The sequence below is a fragment of the Globicephala melas genome, chromosome X (genome assembly GCF_963455315.2).
Source record: "Globicephala melas chromosome X, mGloMel1.2, whole genome shotgun sequence".
NCBI classification, from domain to species: Eukaryota; Metazoa; Chordata; class Mammalia; order Artiodactyla; family Delphinidae; genus Globicephala; species Globicephala melas.
Window position 1 is genome coordinate 115,680,064 of NC_083335.1, and position 18,451 is coordinate 115,698,514.

General features: G+C 41.5%; 1 protein-coding gene and 1 non-coding gene across 6 annotated transcripts in view; both read right to left on the reverse strand.

Moving 5' to 3' along the window:
* The window catches only part of FRMPD4 (FERM and PDZ domain containing 4), a 797,331-nt gene that overhangs the window by 657,568 nt on the left and 121,312 nt on the right, over window positions 1–18,451 (reverse strand). The window lies entirely within an intron of this gene.
* LOC115846468 (U6 spliceosomal RNA) lies at window positions 558–664 on the reverse strand. Its single transcript, XR_004036904.1, has one exon. It is a non-coding gene; the product is annotated as a U6 spliceosomal RNA (small nuclear RNA).

The following is an 18,451-nucleotide window of genomic DNA, read 5'->3' on the forward strand; positions in this document are numbered from 1 at the left end:
ATCCCACACTGGTCACACTGCTTTTCCCTGCTCTGTCTGTCCTCCTCAGAAAGGCGGTTTCTCTTTTTCCTTCAGTATCTTAAAGCTATTGACTTCAAATTAGTAGTTATCAGATTAAGAATCATATGCCCCACCGGTATGTTCAGTCTGCCCAGGCCAAGTTTAGCTAATTCAAACCCATTATCTGTTCAGCAACACCTCTTTACTATTCAGTGTTGATTGTTTACACAGCCAATATGAAACACTGGAAAAAAGCGGAGTGACGAGGATACAGAACATTTGTTTTATGTCTTCCTGTAAAAACCCTCTGACTTTATTCTGAATATATTAAACACTAGACTCATGCATTTTTAAACAGCATTTGTAATGTCTTTGCACTTATATTAGTTAACCACATTGTTTTTGATACACAAATAGGATTCTTTAAAGAAATACCCTTTTCTCTGAAATGGGTCATATTCTTTTTTTTTTAACATATTTATTGGAGCATACTTGCTTTACAATGGTGTGTTAGTTTCTGCTGTATAACAAAGTGAATCAGCTATACATATACATACAAAAATATGGAACGCTTCACGAATTTACGCGTCACCCTTGCAGAGGGGCCATGCTAATCTTCTCTGTACTGCTCCAATTTTAGTATATGTGCTGCTGAAGCGAGCACGGGTCACATTCTTTACAGTTAGAGAGCCTACTTATTTCTGCCCACTGAGAAAAGATGGATTCCTTTTTGAGCCTCTCTGAGGTGTTAGAGTCAGCTTAAATTATGCATGCAGTTTAATGCAGATGAAAGGTTTCAATATAAGCAGGTGGTTCTCTGGAGGCTATCCTATTGGCAAAATATTTATCATCAAGTATGTATTCAACTCTTTGTGGGCAACCAATAAATGTCTGTAGACTAAAAAAAGAAAAAAAAATCTATACCTACTTTTTTTAAAAAAAGCAAAAATTAATATTTTTTAAAGCCACTGTTAATTAAGGGTCATTAGAATGTCTATAAACTCAGGAATACATGTCTAATGCAGATGTGACCTAGTTTCCTAGTTCATCACCATAAAGGCCACTGGGCTTAATTCTTATTACACAGAGCTACTCCATTATCTTTTTTTCATTTGCTTTTGTAACCTATCTTTGTGTATTCGTTTATTTTTACTCTACCTTCTGAGAATGACTTTAAGCAGCCTACAAAGGCACATATGATATATCTGAGATTAAAATGTGTTTAAAATAAAAAAGATGAAGCATCTCTCAGCCTGTGCGACATGATGCACGACATGAGCCAAAGGCTAAAGGCGTATCGTGAAGTCAAACTGGGCTCACCAAAGCTTCTGTGCCTAGAGTTCTGATGTCGGCGGTGACAGATAATGGAGCCAGACCCCCTGCGATTGAATCCTGGTTCTGAACTTGGTTACTCACTGCCATGCCATGTGACCTTCGCCAAGTGCCCTCTCCCCTCGATGCCTCAGTTTCCTCAGGCCTAAGTAAGGGATACTAATAATACCCACCTTAATTCAAACAGCGTGTTGGAACAGTACCTGGCACAAAGAAAGGCCTACCGCGCCATCAAGGAGTACTAGTACTAATCATAGTCATGTTTCAGCAGCAGCCTGGCAAGTAGTGACTCAGAAGTAGTCTCCCTTAGTCAAGGTGAACCACCTAAGTGTGGTTTTTTTGATGCCCTCTCCATTTTCTGTTTCCTTCTCAGTATATTTCTCCTTCCTCTTTCAATGGTGAGTATCCTCACCATCCTACCACTCTTCAGGGGGAGGGTCCCATCCTGTGGCCACTGACAGGCCAAGCTTTACTCTTAGCTGACTGTCACCAATACCTACTCAGAATTTAACAGTATCATAGATTTTAGGTACACCCTTAAGGGCATATTTATGTCACCTAAGTGAGGATATAGAAGACTGAGCAGCTTTTAACCTTGATAAAAGCTTTCTGTTGGCATGATGACTAAAAGCGGGTTGGAAGTCTCCAGCTCCTTCTGGCTCTTAACCCAAACATATTACTTAGTTAATCAGTGGGCTCTGAAGGAGAGAAGGCAACGTTGCATGGATGAAGGAGCTGAGGGAAGGTACAGAGAGCATTCTGGACTACAGCACTGACAGGGAAAAGAACTGGGAAGACACAACCATAGGCATTCTGGGTTTTGGAAATTCCAGTCTGAAAGGCTCTGGCATGAGAGCAATTGCCTCTTGGGGAAGCAATGGGAAGGAGTAGAAAAAGGAGATGCTAATTGTCCTGCATATCTATTGCTGCATAAAGAATGACTTCAAATCTCAGCAGTTCAAAGTAACGAGAATCATTTATCTTGCTCCTGAATCTGCAAGGTGGGAAGGACTTAGCAGGAAGGGTTGTCTCTGTACCACACAGTGGCAGCTGGGCAGTCTCCTGAAGCTGGGGGATCCAACTCCAACACAGCTTATTCATATGGCTGAAGTTGATGCCAGCAGTAACCTGGCCTCAGTCCTCTCCATGTGAGCTTTTCCACAGAGATGCTTAGGCTTCCTCAGAACAGAGGAAGGAACCCAGAGGCTGGGTTCCAAGAATGGGTGTTCCAAGAGACAGGAAGTAGAAGCTTCATGTCTTTTAAGGTTCAGGCCCAGAAACTGGCACAGCAACATCTCACTGTATGCTACTGCTCGAGCCATCACCAAGCCCACTCAGGTGGAAGTGGAGAGGACACAGAACCATCCTCCAGTGAGAGGTGTGTCAAAGAATTTGTGGCTATCTTAACTTGCCACACTCAATTGTCTGAAGTAGAAGAGAAGACTGAGACTCGTATAACCTCTCACTGTTCCTTCTCCATCACTTCAGCAAAGCAGAGGAGCTGCAATTGGCTACCTCATGTGATGTGGCCCTTTCTCTAGCCTCAAGACCACAGAAACCCTTTGGACTCTCAGTTGCTGTATATTAGAATCCCTCCCTTCCTTTTGGGTTACTGATACCCCTTTGCAAAAACCTACTTCCTGCTGTCCTAAAATTGATCGTCTCTGTCTCACTGAGTCAGATTAAATTGTAAAAATAAAATGTTATAGCTGTGGGGAGGGAGGGAGGGATGCAGTTAAATGTATAGTGACCCCCTCAGGGGATCCTGGGCCTTATTGGCCACCAGGTGATTATGAATTTTTGATATGCTTCAAAATGATGACATTCTCAACTATATATTTACAGATAGAACTTAAAGACAAAAATTGGCTATTTTGATGGCTTTTCTGGTAGTAAAACTATCCACATGACACTTATTTAGTCCAAGGCAATGGAAACATGTTAAAAGTTCTTGTAAGAAAACTCTGAACTTAAAGATATCAGAGAAATCTTGTTTTCAGTTATTTCTGCTTCTATATAGATTATATCTATTAAATCCTTCTGTTCTTAAGTGAAAACGTGTACATACCTAAGCCAGAGGACTATTTTGCTAAGAGCCAACTTCCATTATGAGATTTTATAATGGGCTTAAAGAGCAAATGTTCAATATATGATAAAATTAGTTTTTGAAACCCTAGGTGAAGGGGCCAGGAAATTAAAGGAGCCAGGGGATCCTCAAATAAAGATAAAAGATAAAGTTGATTTAGATGTAGGGACTGAGAGTGGTAACTCCTGTGAGAAGTCTGCCTTTGTGTGGAAGAGAAGCAAATGGGTTCATTGTACCAAGGCTATAATTATTTTACCATTTCTCCTAACAGCCTGAAAATTTTCTTATAAAGCTCAGGTTCTTAAATTTTACCCAAAGGGAAAAAAGAAGCATGAGAGAGTCTAATGACTAATGATTTCTTCTCTAAAAATAAATCCCACTTTTGAATGTGGCAGCCTGGGAGGAGACAGACCTGCTCCCACAAGCACGGAGGTAGGAGGCTTCAGTAATAGGGTCACAAGCCACCCCTTCCTTACTCAGCACCAGACACAGGGTTTTCTGTCACACTTCCGGGAGCCCTCCCAAGTCAGAGTTGCTGCAGGATGGGCACAGTGAAGCCATCGTTTCACATCAGATCTAAAGGCATATCAATTCTTCTCTCTGCAAAGCTCAGAAGGATGACATAATGTATTTGGTGAAGGTTCACATGTCTGTTAAAAGATGATTCATCGGGGTAAAAACTAGGACAATAAAATTCTACAGAACGGCTCTGCATCTCCAGGTACTCAGGGATTAAAGGAAACATCAGAAATAAAGTGGATCCTGTCTAGACTGGAAAATATATATAATGGTAAAATAACGAGAACCAAGCAAATGATTAGCTTGTCACAAGTTCTTCATACTGGGAAGTCTCAATAATGGTCAAGCTGAAGTTCAGATATAAACTGTCAGCCCAAGATGGTACGTCCGTGATTGAGGCCAGTGCTGCTCAAAGTGTGGTCCATGAGACCAGCAGCATCAGCATCACCTGACATGTTAGAAATACAAGTTCTTGGGCCCCATCCCAGACCTACAGACCCAGAATCTCTGGGGATGGGGGCCAGCAATCTGTGTTTTACTAGCACTCCAGATGATTCATAAGCACACTATTGTGTGACAAGCCCCGATTCAGATTGTGGATAGAGGAAAAATGACAAAATAGACATCTGGTTGACTCAGCCTTAACTCTCAAGAATGCATAACAAAATGAGGCATAATTCATGTGTTATTTAGGTATTTAGGAAACCGCCTAAAGTTTGATAGGGTCTGAATAAATGCTAACAGATGAAACTTGACAAGTTCACAAATCAGTTACTAAAATCATTCCTCCCCAAATTACTAAGGGTGTACTCCGCACTTCAGGAAATGGTAATGTAAGTTATATATGAAGTTTAAAGACCTAAACAATATGAGGAAGAAGCCAGGCAGAGTGCTGGGTCAGCAGAACGTGGTTCTTGCCCCTTGGACAGAGAAACACCTGGGCCCAGTACAGAGGTCAAGAGGCCAGGTTGGGCTGGACAGAACATGTCCCCCTGGCAGTGAGAGGCAGCAGAGCCAGGGAGTCCACATGGATATAAGGGGACAATTGTAGATCACGGACACCAAGCAGAAACACACAATCAGAAGCTTAAAATCTAACCTGTTCCAATTTGGTCCCATTTTTAAGTGGCTCAACACCAAGGTGATAAACAGTATAAGGGTTTGGGGGCCTACCTTTATTAGGTGCTGGCTCACAGTGTGGCATGGGCCAGGCTGATGGTGAACATAACCAGACAAGCCCCATGGGTGCTGCGGGAAAATTAAATATGGTGATGCAAATTGGAGGTCACATTCAAAATTGTTAAATAGGGACTTCCCTGGTGGTCCAGTGATTAAGACTCTAGGCTTCCACCGCAGGGGCACAGGTTCGATCCCCGGTCGGGGAGCTAAGATCCCACATGCTGCGCAGTGTGGCCATAAAAAAAAATTGTTAAATATATTGTTGGTATATTCAAAGCAAGGAAACTGCCGATCACACATTCCACAACAATGACTGAGCAAGCGCCAAGCACCAGCTGCATCACAATTCTCCATCTTTGGGTTGGAAGTAGTGTTCACCGGAATTGTATTAGCAGACCTTGGCTCCTGGAAGACGTCCTCCATCCACCAAGACCTAAACGGAGCTCTCTTTAGAGCAGTGGCTCTCAATCTCTGGAGTTTTAATACATGATGTCTAGGCTCAGATCAATTGTATAGCTGAAGATGGGAGCCAGGGACATTTTTAGAAAGCTCACCAAGTCATTCTATCACAGCCAGGGTTAAGAACCGAGGGAAGGGGAAGAGAGAAGAGAAAAAGCCAGTCCTCATCCAGCCTGCCTTGGGGAGGTAGGGGGAAGGAGGGATAGGACAGATTCACGACTGGAACCTCAAGTGAGCTAATTATGTTAGGAACCCATGTGCCTGAAACACCCACACTCAGACATTTGTCTGCAACCTGACATAAAATGTAATTCTTAAAAAACTGTGCATTTCATGTTAATGATGTATGTTTGGGTGATGATGGGTAGATAAAACAGGCACAATGAGAGGAACCAGTGAAAGGAACCAGGTGACAAATGGGGAAGGGGACTAACAGTTCCTCAGCAGAATCTCAATATTCATTTGTCGAACTGAATGAAACTGACAGGTATATATGTACCAGGCTCTAAGTATTGCGCAGTAGATCACTTCCCTCAGTCCAGTGACTGTCTCTGTTAATCCTATTATACCCCTATCTTACAGATTAAGAAATCAAGGCTTACCCAAGGTAAAGCAATTCAGTCCTTTCAGACCTCAGACCCTCTTCCACTATCTTGGGTTACAACAGCATTGAGCAGCTCCTGGGCCACTGCAGTTTGGGTTTTTCAGTTTGAGTTCCTGGGACAGGTAGGGGTGGGGGATCTTGATAAGAGTAGCTTAATGTCAAAGTGGCTTCTAGAATAGTTCTTAGACACCTACTCAGTCTCTGCTCATTTTACTAAAACTCTACCCAGTAGTGTCTCAGGTCCTGGGTCTTTGGGAAAGAAGCTCCCATCCCCACCTCCTCTGTTAGTGGGACTACTGAAATATACATCTACCATAGCAGCTTTGTAGACAGATATTATGTCAATGCTTCTGCATGTTCCAAATCCCACCTCTCTAGGCTTGAGAAACTCAAGAATGAAGAACTCAGTCTTGCATCCCCAATACATAATACTATAGCTACATAGTAACTTCTTAACAATGGTCTGTTGAATGAATGAATGAATGAATATAGAGCTGACCCCACAGGGGATTCCGACTCCAGTTTCCAAGGGATTTTTTTCATTCATTCAAGAAACATTTGTTGAGCATCTACTATGTATGATGCACAATTCCAGGAAGTGGGGATACAGAAATGAACACCAGTAAAGGCTCTCAATTATCACCTCTACTGCACCCATATTAAGAGCTTAAAAATGGGCATAAGGTAGAAAGGAATAAGAATGTAGTATGGGGCTTCCCTGGTGGCACAGTGGTTAAGAATCCGCTTGCCAATGCAAGGGACTCGGGTTCGAGCCCTGGTCCGAAAGATCCCACATGCCGCGGAGCAACTAAGCCCGTGCGCCACAACTACTGAGCCTGCACTCCAGAGCCTGCGAGCCACAACTCCTGAAGCCCGGGCGCCTAGAGCCCGTGCTGTGCAACAAGAGAAGCCACCGCGATGAGAAGCCCACGCACCGCAACGAAGAGTAGCGCCCGCTCACCACAACTAGAGAAAGCCCGCGCACAGCAACAAAGACACAACGCAGCCAAAAATAAATTAATTAAAATAAATAAATTTTAAAAAAAAGAATGTACTAGGACTGCTTTTGACTTGTAACATTACTTAATTTTACTTGGCTTTTCCATTACATACTTGCTTTAAATGAGTCCATCGCATTGTCCTGTCATTAGACAGACAATTCTAGGAGAAAGGCTATTGCGTTGCTTGGAATTGCTGACTTGATACACAACCAAAGCTGCCTGCCTATGAACAAACCTAGGAAGATAACAGATTTCCATACCCACATGAGCAGAAGCAGGCAGGCTATTGCTTCTGTGTATCATTCAAGCCACATAAAGGGGAGCGAGGGGCCCAAAAACTCAATGGAGATACAGCAAATTAATTAAAACACATTCTTCATTGTCCAAAATTTGGGTAATAAATGCTCTACAAAATGCACTGAGAAGGAAGTCGAATGCTCTGTGGCCGCATTTTGCACCTTTCATTCTGGCATTATGAGAACAGGCCTCCGAGGAGCTGCCTCAACCTGTGTTTAACACGGAGCTTTGTATGTCAGTGGATGCTCTGCTGGCCCCTGGGAAGAGTGAGAGCTACAAATATTATTTACCCCCTAGATCCTGGTTATACACAGACATTACATTCATGGCCCACTCCAGATCATATTTTCTGAAAGCCCGGGCATTGGTTCTAGTCTGCTGAGGATGGAAAGTCTATCTTTATTCAAAACCAATAATCTTTGGAAAAAGATGATAGGGAGATAATTAATTTAATGGCCATTCCGAAAAATTTATTTACAGGGAAGAATTCCAAAAGTCTCGTTTAATTACAAAGATAAAAATGCATTAATTTTACAGGTCAAGTCATTCCAGCAAGCCTCTAACTCAGGGGAAAGGTTCAGAATTGAAAATTGGTGCTCTGAGTGTACCAGGTAACTTTCCCCCTCCTCTCTAATAGCTTGATTGTTTTGTTTTGTTTTTTAACAATGTCTCTCTGTGTTTCAGGCACTCTGGCTTCTAGGAGATGATAGGGCATCACTGCTCTACTAAATCAATATTTGTCCACACTCATAAAATATCTGAGAAATAGATGGTCATTTATATAGTCTCTTCTTTCTACAGGTTGCCTTCTTTCTTAATGTAAACTATCACCTATCACCTTCCTATATTTTCAATTATGCTTCTGTGCGACTGTCAAGTAAATCATCAGAAAAGACAACTAACTGAAACTGCTGCATTTCCCACTCAGTTCAATTTCACGTGGTCCACCTTAGAGAAGTATTAGGAATAATATACTGGATATGGTTGTCTCTCAGTCTGTATTAAAGCAGATGTCACGACCAACCTTAAGTAACGCAAATATCCACTGAGTATAGTTGCTGTGCCATGGAGCCGTGAAACTCTTAGGGTGGGATGCACGCCTGAAGTCATTCTTCTTCTTTTGCTTTAGAAAGGCGAGCAGTGCATATACCATTTATTCCATAACCCATCAGTAGAGTCCAGAATAGCAACTGATCATCGAGCATCCTTGTATTTCTGCAGCTAAGCGCATGAATAGTCATAAGGGGCAAGAGAAACAAAGACTACAAATAGGTTCATGTCAGTTTTTAAATGCATCTGATAAGTTACAAATTGTATCAAGTAGAAAAGTAAGATTTACAGAACCATTCATTCGACAAACTTTCATGAAGCTAGGGGTTTGAGAAACAAAAGACACCCTTTCCTAGGGAAGGAGCTCACAAAGGCAGAAAGAATAACTCGGTGTGACAACAGAGCTAGCCAGAGGGTGCTAAGGTCGCGGAGAGAAAAGATACCTAATCCAGTTTGGGAAGATTTTCCAGGAGAGGGTGATGCCCAGTCTCAGTCTTGAAAAGTGGGAACATAACCTGAAGAAGGGAAGAGATGGAAGAATGTTCTGGGCAAGGAAAACGTACTCCAAGGCAGCTACTACGGTCAGGAAGGACCGAGCAGAGGATGCTCAGAACAAGCTGAACTCAGCATCATGTTTGACAATTTCTCTACAAGTAAACATCTATTTTTGGTCTATTATGATATTGAACTTTTCTTCTGTTAAACGCTACTGTATATTTATGTCAAAGCTGCCTTTTATTGGACTCTTACTGGACCTTATCTTTGTTTCTCCTGCATAATTCTTTTTTTTTTTTTGCAGTACGCGGGGCTCTCACTGTTGCGGCCTCTCCCGTTGCAGAGCACAGGCTCCGGACACGCAGGCTCAGCGGCCATGGCTCACGGGCCCAGCCGCTCCGCGGCATGTGGGATCTTCCCGGACCGGGGCACGAACCCGTGTCCCCTGCATCGGCAGCCGGACTCCCAACCACTGTGCCACCAGGGAAGCCCTCTCCTGCATAATTCTAATCAATGTTTGGGGATATTTTTTAAAAAAGAAATGAAATCCAAATATGCTTTGGCTTATGTGTCACCTTACCTCCATGTAACTCAAAATCTTCACAGATATTTTCACAGCTCTGCTCTATGCCAAATTAACTGCAGAAAAATGATGCAAACTTGTATCAAAACCTACAAAAAAGGTTTCATGTAGTAGGAGCAGAGAGAGGGCAGGGCAGAGAGGGTATAAGAACTCAAGTAGGTAAGATAAAAAGTAAAGTGGGTTTTTAAAACTACCATTGGAACATGTGATTTGGTATAATTCAAAAGTAATAAATCTGAGGAGGCACATCATTTTATCACTTCAAGCTTAACTCTCAAACATGGACCTTTTAAATGTCAGTAAAAGTTGGGTTCTTTTTCTCAAAGAGTAGATGAGCATTCAAAGCATAGAACATCTTTTCAGGATGTGCTCTGAGTGTTGACAAGGAAACGCTCATCTTTACCACTTTCTGAATATCACTGATGGGCTCCAAAGACAGACATAGCCATCAACGGCATGCACAGATGCTCATAATCATTTGAAGAAGAGGTTTTTAGTTGGGGGAGCTGGTGTGCTGCATTTGCTAATTGCTTCCTCTGTAATCTCCCATTCAGGCTTGCTTTCTGCCTTTTGAGTCTCTGATGTGATCAGCAGCAGGTGATGCAGACCCAGTCCCCATGAGACCGTGACAGGTGCATGCGGCACTTTGCCTGTGCTAACTCATCTTGCCGTGGTGAATTTGTCAATGACTTCTATAACTCGCTCCATCAGGTTTCAAACATGCTTTAATGACCTCGAGGCTGCAATACACCCAATGTTATTTGTCTTCATGTACGTTCTTTTGTCTGTTGCTAAAAAAAAAATTTATTCAACTTGAAAGGTTTCTGATCTAATTGTTAATGTTAGTGTTTCATTATTCAAACTCTGTGTTCATTTATGGGGTTGGGCCATTTCTGGATTTCTTCCTTCCTTGAGTTTCTTTAGAACACTTATTATAGAGAAGTTACAAGGCGAACTATTCAGTTTTGGTCTGGCTCTGCTAGCAATGTCGTTATTGCTTTTGGATTGAGTGGCAGGTCACTGACAAATACGGCACCTCGCAAGGGAACCTTGAGGACAAGGGTAGAGATAGGATATGGGCACCTGGGATAAAGCGAAGTGCTAGGTGGGGTAGTTCCACGGGTGACCATCTGCCAAGCCCTCTCCAAGAAGCAGCAGGAGGTAGGGCTTTCTAGATGAGATTCTTATATACCAGCAGTCAAATAATCAACTGTTATTTACTGTGTGTCTCATAGACATTTGAAATTATACAAAGACTAACAGCCCATTTAGATAGGGATCCTGAGCTATCCCTGCTTTAAAAAACCAAAGCAGATTTCTCTTCTTTATTAAAAAAAATAAAAGGAAAAACATCTTCCCAGCCAAACTGAAAGGCACTAGTCAACTCGCTCTTTTAAGTGACTGTGCAGCTGTTCCTGATGCAAGCTGTTCGGAAAGGCAAGTTGTCTCCTAAAGAAGCATTCAAAGTTTGCATAACTCTTCATCAATGCTAAGAAATAAAAAGTTTTGGAGGTAGGATATGTCACGTTGATGAAACAATCATTCCTCCTCTGAGTATGAGCAATCATACACTTTCTACGATTTAGATACAATGTATGGATTAACCACAAAAAGGCTTTTTTAAAGATCCCCTTTTATGGCAGAACTTTCAAAAACAGGATTTTAGATGACGATTAGGCAGAAAAGACCATATTACCATATAGTCAAGATTTCAGTACAAGGTTAACACAGAGGGTTGCCAAATTGGATTTTCTATCCCAGACCTCTCACCTTCGCTACAGCCCCAGACTCTGAGCTATGGAGAGCCACCTGGACATCCTGCCCTCACCTCAAATCTGAAAAGGCACAAAGGGAAAACTCATCACTTTTTTATCCCTCATTTACCCATACAAAAACAGCAACGAAAACAAAGCAAAGAAAACCTGTGGTTCTGCTTCCCAAGTTTCCAATTCCTTCTAAAGATACCACTATTATCGTAGCCTCATTCAATCAACACATGTGAGGGAGATATAGATGGATAAGCCACATGGCCAACCTCTAGTGCACAGCATTAAAATGTGATTGGTGTTGTTACAGAGTTACGCGTAAAGTATCAGGGAATGAAGATTAGCAGTATCAATCACAGCCTTTCACAGAGGTCAGAAAATCCTTTGAGAAAAGACAACACTTATATTGAGACTTGAAGGACTGAAAGGAGAGGAGGAACATTCCAGGCAGAAAGGAACAATGTGTGAAAAGGAGGCATGAAATTTCAAGGGGGATTGCAAATAGGTCAGTGGAATCAGACGGCAAGATAGATGTGGGGACCTGGTAGAACAAGGATGGGAATGTGAGCAGATCATGAAGAACTCTATTTACTAAGAAGTTTGACCTTTATATCAGTAGGGAACCACTTGAATGACTTGTCCAGATGCATTTCAAAAATAATTATACCAGATTTGAAAGTTTGGACTATTGCTCAGAAAATATTCACTTAACCTCCCTTCTACTTGGAGTATATACCTCCCTGCCCGATTGACTTGGGCTTCGTAGTGTGACTTACTTTGACCAAAGGAATGTAACTCTAACAGAAGCTTGAAGTATACTTCACCCTATGATGGCCATGTGAAGAGCATGTTCTAGTCAGCCTCTGTCCCTTCAGCCTGGGACCCATGAGACCCATGCTGTAGCTGTGAAGCCTGGAGTTCAAAGCCTGGTCCATGGATCCCAAAACATGGAACCAAGCCCCACCAAGTTGCAGCCTGAAAAAGAGCCACTTTAGCCAACCCAAACACTTACGAGCAAGAAAAGTAAATGGTTTTTGTTACAGACCACTGAATTTGGGAATGATCTGTTACACAGCACTACTGCAGCAATAGCTGACTAACACATGCATGTTAGGAAATACGACAACAATTTTTGCCTTCCATTTAACCTTGTACTCCTTCCAAATCCAAAATACCAAGGAGATATTCTTTCAGTCCTTCTTTAGAATTGTATTACTGGAACAGCCTCCTAATCAATATTTCTGAGCCTGGTTTTGCTCAGTTCCCATCCATCCTGAAGTCTTATGTCTAGACTACTCTTCTTAAACACCATCTTCATGTCATATCTCATCTCACAATCTGCAAGACGTCCCATTACATAGCATTTCACATTCAAATGCAGGTGTTTCCAAACACCACCAAGTAGTTTAACCCCTTCACTGTTTGCACCCCAAACTAATTCTTTATGCCATATCTTTGTTCAGGCAGAAGAACTCTATTTCTTTTCACCTCATCTACAAAGCTTCATTTTAAGCCACGTTTTTTCCATGTAGTAATCACCCTTCCCAAACTTCTTAGAGCTGCAAGGACTACACGGTTCTATGACATTTTTAGTCTATATCCCAGGAGCACCTAGTTAAGCAGTGACTTTGTATACGTGTATATCTTACTTTCCCAACTACCTTGAAATCTCCTTGAAAGCCAGAACTACATCAAATTTTACTACATTCTCTTGTCCCTTCCCCCACCCCATTCCCCATTCTTTGCAGAATGGCTGGACACCATAGACAATGGAAATTTGTTTGATACCCTAAAATAAGTTTTCATTTCTTCAATACATATTGATTAAGCCCCTACTATGTACCAGGCATTGTGATATGTGATGGCTGAAAAAAGATGAACAAACTGTCACCTAGGGCCTCAAAAGCTTTACAATTTACAGCAACAATAAATATACAAAAGGAAGCATTACTGATTTCCTCTGAAGGAATCTCACTTCATTTGCTGCATATATTTTAAATGTTCATATCTATTGCCAGACTAAAAGGCTGAAAGAGGAGCATGACAGATGCACTTGCTGAAGTCACACTCATGTCTTACCCAGAGAATTTTCTTAACCTAATTGCCACTACCCTGGGAACATGACTGTCAATCCTGACTTTTTTCTTCACAAAGGCAGTGAGGCGGAGCCAAAAGGGCACCTGGGGAGGGAACCTTCTGCTGAAGCACACTATGTATAGGTTTCCAGTTTACCAGAAACAAATATTTAAATGCGTTTTCTTAATTTTCCCCCTGTCATCTGACAGAGATGCATCAACTTCCCTAATTTATTAAAGAGCCAGTGTATCACATTACAGAATCAATGCACTAACTAATGGAATCTCATTCTCTAGGTATACTGTCTGGCTTTATTTTTCTTTTTATAAATGGAGAGTGTATCTAAATAACTGAATCTCCCATACAGGCCATTACAGAGCATTGAGTAGAGCTCCCTGTGCTCTACAGCAGGTCCTTATTAGTTATCTATTTTATATATAGTAGTGTGTATATGTCAATCCCAATCTCCCAATTTATCTCTCCCCCCCCCGATCGCCTGGTAACCATAAGTTTGTTTTCTACATCTGTGATTCTACTTCTGTTTTGTAATTAAGTTCATTTATACCCTTTTTTAGATTCCACATATAAGCGATATCATATATTTGTCTTTCTGTGCCTGACTTACTTCACTCAGTATGACAATCTCTAGATCCATCCATGCTGATGCAAATGGCATTATTTTGTTCTTTCTTACGGCGGAGTAATATTCCATTGTATATATGTACCACATCTTCTTTTTCCGTTCCTCTGTTATGGACATTTAGGCTGCTTCCATGTCCTGGCTATTGTAAATAGTTGTCAGCCACACTTTAATGAACATAAGAGTTGGAGAGTTGGACATTTCAAATGCAATTTGATACTAATTACGAGAGTGGATGTTTAACCACATAAGTGAATAACTTTGCCGCATGTTTAGTCCAAGTCCACGTGGTCCCTGGCTATGACAGATGCCAAATCAGAAGAGAAGTTGATATCACCATTGGGTAAAAGCCTTCAAATGACCAAGAAGAATAATTACGTTAATTTACATTGACAGACACAGTGAGATTTTGACAAATTAAAGTATTTAGTTTCTCTTAATACTTCAAATAACTGCATGTTTAAATATCTAACTGGTGAAAGAGCATCCAAGAATTCATTGTCTTCAATTCTCAATCCTTCAATTTGAAGGAGTATTTTCCAAGAAAAGTAGACTCTTTGGTGGGGGAAAGAAGTCTGAAATGTTGAAGACTGAACTCTATTTACAGCTCCCTGGCAACTAAAATGGGAAACCTAAGCAAATAAAGATAGCAGGACCCAGGCAAGGGTGGGAAAGATTGGGATGACAAAATTAAATTTCTCTGGGACCTCTTCCAGGCTGATCTGTGACTGAAAAAAATAAAGTGTTACAGTATGCCACTGCAAAGAAACAGATGTCAGGAAACCCAAAATTTGAGGGGAAGTGGTGCTTCAAAGTACCACACTATAGTGTGACATGCTTGTTGATCATCTTTGATCTTCAGAAACTTTTGAAAGACTTTGCTAAACTCTTAATTAAACCTAACTTTCATTGTAAAGAACTACAATTTAGTTACGAGAAACATTTTAGTACAAAGACAAAATACATAATCCTGGGGGAAAAGAAAAGGTCCAAAGACCACATATTCAAGCTGTTCTGAGACAAAAAGGAGAGCTGTTGCAAGTATCTTGGAGTCTTAAGTGGAAAAGGGACTGGAGAAAATGGATTTTTTTTTAAGCGAAACCAGTATTTCAAATTATTCTGGGCCTACTTTAGAGCAGACATATGGCATTAAATATGCAATAATGAAAAGAAAGAACACAGTCGCAAAACTGGAATGACGGACTAAGCATAGAGCTTCCTACAGAATTGATGTCTTCTAGAAGTCTAGGACCTAAATGTAAACTTTGGGGTGCCTGAGTTATTGGGATGAACATGCCCCATTATCACTCATTATCTGGAGAACTAGCAAGCATAGAAATTGCATTTTGTAAGAATCATCTTTTAGATTTAATCTAAAATACAGCTCCTACACACACACACACACACACACACCCCACTGAACACAGTTTGCTATTTGTGTGTTCGTGAATTTAAGAACACTCCTGAAGACAACCAACCATAAGGAGATGAAGCAACAAATAGAGTTCAACCTTACAGACTCCATAGCCCCTTTCGGCAGCTTCTCCCTCATTTCAAAGACCTCTCCCACTCCCGAATGTGCTACCCAAACAAAACTATACTAGCTCTATCCTGTTATCTTCTCATCATAAGAGCAAACAACCTGTGGGCTCTCGCTGTATTTAGTAACTCAACATGTTACCTCTCCTAAGACTATCAGCCTTTAAAAGAAGAGAACAAGTCTATGCTAGATTCAAAGGAATGAGCTCCACGAACTAGTAGGGGAGGAAGTTGGGGGGAAAATAACTTTCCTCCAACCCTCAAGCCACCTTATGCGATGAAGCCCTCCTTTCCCAAATGCATATCCCAGGCTCTGTCAACCTTGGCGCTACTGATATTTGGTGCTGGAGAACTCTTTTTCATGGAAGACTGCCGTGCACTGTAGGATGTTTAGCAGCATCCCTGGCCGATAGCATCCCTTCACTCAGTTTTGAAAATCAAAAATCCCCATATATTGCCAAATGTCTCCTGGGGGGCGAAATCACCCGGCTGAGAAGCGCTGGTCTATGTGAAGACAGGCCTTACTTGCAAACACCAGTCACCTTAAATTCAATGCCTCAGATTGCGGTTTTTATCCCTGTGCAGTTGCTGTTAGTACATACATCACTCTTTAGAAAAGAACAAAAAAAACAACAAAAAAAACCACAGGAAACCTGCTCATCACAAAATAATTAGCAGAACTGGACTCCAGTCAAGAGCTTTTGTTCTTGTTTCATTGAAGAAAAATTTACACGTGAAAATATTCTCAAGCAAGGACTCAATACATCATCACATTGTTTGCCCTCAGACTTATTTACAAATACCTATTTGAAAATATATTAAAGGGAAAATGACTACATTCCTTTAGACTCACTGTGGCTTTTGAAATTACTGCATCACAAAAACAGATGGAATGAAAAAATAACTTAAGAACATATGAAGAGGCAGAGCTTTGTTTTTGCAAAAATGCTAATATTAGATCCCTGACTTGTACAATACATGTCTCTGGCTCAAATTAGACATACTGGTCTATAGAACATGTTGATTTTTTTTTTTTTTTTTTGCGGTACGCGGGCCTCTCACTGTTGTGGCCTCTCCCGTCGCGGAGCACAGGCTCCGGACGCGCAGGCTCAGCGGCCACGGCTCACGGGCCCAGCCGCTCCGCGGCATGTGGGATCTTCCCGGACCGGGGCACGAACCCGTGTCCCCTGCATCGGCAGGCGGACTCTCAACCACTGCGCCACCAGGGAAGCCCCAGAACATGCTGATTTTTAAATGAATGTTTACTTTTGCTTAACTTTTTTTGGTACTCCCCTTCTCCATTCCTGATGGTTTCCTGAGATCAGTGGAACTCAACTAGGAGCAATTTTGCCCCCCTCCCCCCAAGGGTGAGGGATTTGTCAATGTTTGGAGACATTTTTGGTTATCACAACTCAGAGGTGGTGGGAACGGGAACACGGCTGACATGTAGTGGGTAGAGGCCAGGGACGCTGTTAAACATCCTACAATGCACAGGATGGCCCCCACCACGAAGAATTATCCGGCCCCAAAAGTCAAGAGTACCGAGGCTGAGAAATCCCAGTCTGGACACATAATTAGAACTCCCATACACACCCCCTGATTTGGTTACAAGCTATGGGAAAGAGGTGGTGCCCACATCTTCTCCATTTGTTTAATGACCATGATGCGCAGGCTATCACCTGAAAAATCCAATTTATTGGAAAGAGAAGACAAAGAAATAACTTCATTCTTCTTGTTTAAAACATTCTTGGTAAACTAAAAAATTAAAGTATTGTTGGAATAAAATAATATCTTTTAAACGGATGAATTGTAACATTTGCAAAAAACAAGGACCATTTTGGAACCCGGTATCTGTGGGTTATGCATTTGAACCTCCACAGGGAGCTTAAGGCTCTTTTCCTCACCCTCTACCCCCTCATCCTCCCCCAAGAGGAGGCAGCTCCCCGCAGGGCAATAATGCTGAAGGGCCTCCCCAGGGCAAAAGGAGGCCATGATGATAGAGGGTGGGGACAAAGAGTGAGCAATAAGGAGAACTCAAGTGGGGGCAGGGTAAACAAAAAAAGAGAGAGAGAGAACTCAAGTGAGGCTCCAATCCTCCTACCCCTTTAAGGAAATCTCTTCACCATGAATTTATTTGCTCTTTACATCTCTTTTCAGGAATTCCAGCTAAAATATTTGAATGAGAGCTCTGATCTCACTTAATTTTTTTTTGAAGATTTATGTAATCGTATCACATTGTTCCAAGTTCTCTAAAGGCAGTGGAACTCAATAGAGGACAATCAAAATATTAAGGTACAAAACACAGGTGGTGAAAGATCCCACCAAATGTAGGCATCTCCTTGGGACTCTGGGAAAGCCACACTAGATTCCTATGCTGAGAGACTAAACACGTGGCAACAGCAGTAACATGCTGGTTTTTGTAATAATCCTTGAAAGTATATAAATAAACCAAATCTCTGCAAATAGAAATCCTGCGAGCTCTTCTTGTGATTAAGAATTTAAAGCACCAATCTTCTCCTGGGCTTGGAGACTTTTAGAACAAAAAGTTTGAAGTGGAACTGGAAAACAGTTCTATATTACAGATGCACCCACATTGCTCATGTAATATTTATGAGCCTCAGAATGAGCATTCTGATTATTCCCAGCTGATTTTAACAACAGATTTTTTTCCCTCTCTTAATTAGGTGCCTGCATGCAAACAAAAGCCTATTATAGCACTCAGAAAGAACACACTGAATAAAATTAGAGCAGATCTATCTTCTAAATCATTGGATAGTAGTCTAGATATAAAAATAAAATGGTTCCCTGTGATCTGGATGTGAGCG